Source organism: Megalops cyprinoides, chromosome 17 (genome assembly GCF_013368585.1).
Source record: "Megalops cyprinoides isolate fMegCyp1 chromosome 17, fMegCyp1.pri, whole genome shotgun sequence".
Taxonomy (NCBI): Eukaryota; Metazoa; Chordata; class Actinopteri; order Elopiformes; family Megalopidae; genus Megalops; species Megalops cyprinoides.
The window spans coordinates 20,215,567-20,219,444 of NC_050599.1; the positions used below are offsets into that span (position 1 = coordinate 20,215,567).

The 3,878-nt window shown below is 36.6% G+C and overlaps 1 long non-coding RNA gene across 1 annotated transcript; it reads right to left on the reverse strand.

Annotated features, from left to right (window-relative positions):
- Nucleotides 1-267: 267 nt before the first annotated feature.
- On the reverse strand, nt 268-3,878 carry LOC118791800. The gene is made up of 4 exons (XR_005005573.1): nt 3,594-3,878; nt 3,267-3,368; nt 2,888-2,928; nt 268-355 (listed from the first exon to the last, which is right to left on the reverse strand). It is a non-coding gene; the product is annotated as an uncharacterized LOC118791800 (long non-coding RNA).

The window sequence follows — 3,878 nt, forward strand, 5'->3', positions numbered from 1 at the left end:
CAATTTAAATGAGCAACAGTGTCAGACCAGGCTCACAGCACTCCCGGACCAGTGAGTGTGAGCACAACACCATTCAAGCACTACCACAAGTTAACTTGTTCACTCTGACAAAATCCACGTATACTGCAATGGTCACTAGAACAGAGATTATAATACAGCGTAATACTACACATAAAATTAACACTCCACTTGTTAGATTTCTTTACCATACAGGAGAAGAAAACAAGGAAATGAACATTTGGCAGGAACATTACTGCATGGGGTATTTCCATTTTTGTTCTCAAGCAACCTCTTTTTAACGTGCAGCATTCTGTCTTCCTGGTCTGGTTTGTGGCATGTTGGTATACACCATTTCCTGCCGAAAAAAGGTTTCAGTAGACAATTATCAGTGACTGTGTTTCCCACAGTGCATGACATTCAGAGCTGAATCACCACCATATTTAAGCTTGATCACAATAGCAGTCTACATATTTAACAACTGAATGGAAAAAAAGAGCAACAGTTTTCATTTTGTCAAATGAGTCAGTTGTATGATATTGAATACTGAACTGTTACGACTGCCAAATTAACATAGTTTTTTTGTGCATTTTTATGACCAGGTTTTTAATCCTTTCTAATCTTAGACTAAAGCACAATACACACAACAGCCAATAGCTTCAGTATTCATTATAAGATAATATATTTTCTCAGTATGACATAGGGGTACAGAGCAGATAACTTTTCCATTGTTCTATGGAAAAATACATATATGACATTAAAATATGTGTGTAGAGGGGACTGTTTCAAACTTCAGCTGAAGTCTGTGTGAATTAATTGCTTTAAAATTCATCTTAAAAATCTTGAGTTTCTTCTCTTTTAGGAGGGTGTCTGAGTCATGACTGTAAATGGCAGGGGTAAACGCCCAACAACACCTTATCTGGAAGGGGGAATCCCTATTAATATGTTCTCCATACAAAATTAGTCCTTTACATCCTTTTGATCCATGTGTTGATTGTTGACCACCATATTCCCTTTGTTGTAGAAACCCACAGAAAAGCTATGCCCCTTGCAAATTGGACTACTTTAACCTGGGGTGGAATATGCATATATGCATGGACTGGGATTCAGCATAACCAAATTAGATCCAGATTTTACTGGAACTGGAGCTGGATCCCTATAGACAAACAATAATTTGCAATGCTGATTTTGGTACCCAAACAGAGGGGTAGAAAGTCTTTCAATACCATGACTTTGGACACCTATTCAGTAAAAGCAAGCATGACAAAACATCACACCAAGATCAAATTTTCCACATCCCTTAAATTTCTGTAATTTCAAAGGAAAATGTAACACAAACATAACAATCTGCTAACCCATAGAGCCAAATGAGCTTTTGGTCCTTTCTACAAGCTAGTCATACCCCCAGTCACTGACTGTGAATGAAACTGTGGTTTACGTCTTTAAACCCAGTAGCCACACCATAAAAACCTTTCACACACCATCTCACACAGATGCAATCCTTGAAGACACTTGCATGCAGCCAAGGGCTATTTTATTGACTGCACGCTCCACAGTGCACCACATGAAGTAATTTAAGTGTAGCCGAACTGTATCTGGTTTTGTTGATTGGTTAAATCATATTTATGAAATTGTGGTTAACAATATCAACACCAAGAACCTAAACAAGAAAGCAGAGAATTTTGTGCAACAGTGAGTCATTTATGGATGAGTTCACACTAGGTGTAAGTGTAAAACACATCCTTGCAGACTATTAAACATAAAAATCAACATTAGGTGCAAACATCAGTCAGTCATCACAAGTCAGTCTTGTCAAACGAAACTGAATAATTTCTTCACAGTAGAGACCAATCTCAGTCCCAGTTCCAAAAGTGTTCACAGGCAAAACCTGTTCAATTGTTCGATAAATGGTCAGTCCTGAATTACACATAACAGTAAGCTGGTCATTGTAAAGCATGGAAGAAGCAAGAGAGCATGAAAAAAAATCTAGAAAGAGAGGGACCAGAACCTGTGGCCCCGAAAGGAAGGGGGTTCTTATGCTTGTAGATACTGTAGCTGCAAAGGGGAAGGTGCAGAGAAAATATTTCTAATAAAAAACGGGGAATAATAGTTGACCATGTAAGCATTCAGGGCTTAAATGTGCAGGGGTGTGCAGAAGGTACAACCTAATCTCAGCAGATCTACTGTCGCATTTATCATGATAATCCTCAGGAGGGAGAACTGATGTAGCAATATCACATTTCTATTACAATATGTTAATAAAGCTTTTGTTGTCATTTATCAATGTTATATTACTCTTATTTTTAGAATTGAAAGACAACTGCTCCTTGACAGTCAAGGAAGGCTGTTTACTTCTGAACAGAAGGGGCCCACTGTGGACACTGTAGTTGTCAAAAAAGCTCTTTGTTGAAAGAAGCCCCAGAGATCAATTATGCCATATGCCATATTTCAATTATGCCACATGCCATATTTCACAGTGAATAGTGTCAATCTTGCATCCATTTAAAGCAAAACCAGACAAATGTGAAAAAAGCTGTACAGGGTACCTTCTGAAAGTAATTGTGGCTGAATAAAGGTACCACTATGAACATATGGCAGTTCTTTACAGTAACGTCTTTCCTTACCATCTTGAAGTACTGTTTGAACAAGTAACAATTTGTTGTATTTACTCATTTACTATACTGTAATTTTACTATATTGTATTTTGCTATATTGTATAACTTGTACTTTTTCTCAAGAATACAGGAGCTTGAATTGATATATCAGCATATGTATGCATATGTGGAAGAATAATAATAATAACACTATTTATACCACTACTAATACTACTACTAGGAAGAAGAACAACAAGAAGACCAACAAGAAGGAAAAAAATACTGTTTCAAAATACCTGCACCTTATCCGACTCTCTGTCATCTTGGTGCCTCCCAACTGTATGGTACGTAGAAAATAAGTAAATTGAGTAATGAATGAAATACTATGAATATAATGAATAGTCAGACATTCATATCCATGGTCTTAAACAGGAAACATTATATAGTTGTTGCACTTTTTATGTTTTTTTATTTTTTTTTCCATTACACCCTCCAATATCCCTATATTTTTCATTTTTATAAATAAATTATTATGAATTATTCCAAATTACTTTTACAGTCTCAACATTTAATCATAAAAGAGTATACATGTTATATGGGTACACTGTAATCATAGGTTAAGTCAATAGTTAGTGTAGCTGGAAGGGATTTTTATTTAGGTAATAGGATACTTACATGCTCTGTAACACAAAAAACCCACATTGAGGATAATTAATATGGCAGCATTAGGAAGAAGGAACCAGAACAGTGGGAATGGGGGCAGCTCTTGGTTTTGCACTTACAAGTAAAGAGAGAGACACTCCATTATTATTGTTACCAAAACAAATATACAGTTTAACCATTGCAGCCTTACTTTAAATTATAAGGCCTCTGTGCTGCCAAATAATAATCTATAATGATCTATAGCAATAATGCAAACTTGTCTGCATGTCTGCGAGGTTTTCTACTACATCCATTGACTCTTTGACATCCTCATCTATTGGGCATAAAACGTATTCTTACCTGTGAATGTCAACCTGAAATTGACACCGAAGACCATAACCATGTCTGTAATGCCTCCGCAATAATATGAAGCTTGGAGATCTTGTGCTGTTATGTTCGTAATCAGAAGGCTGACAGTATTGTTTGAGGAGTTTCTGATTGGGGAAAAACGAGGATAGTAATTCTTATTAAGGTATATGTTGGATATCGTTATAGGCATTTTTGACACGCTAATTAGGACTGGCAATTCATCCGGTCGATGACTGAACCACATGGCTTCCTGGAAGTGTGTGCCACAGTGGAGAG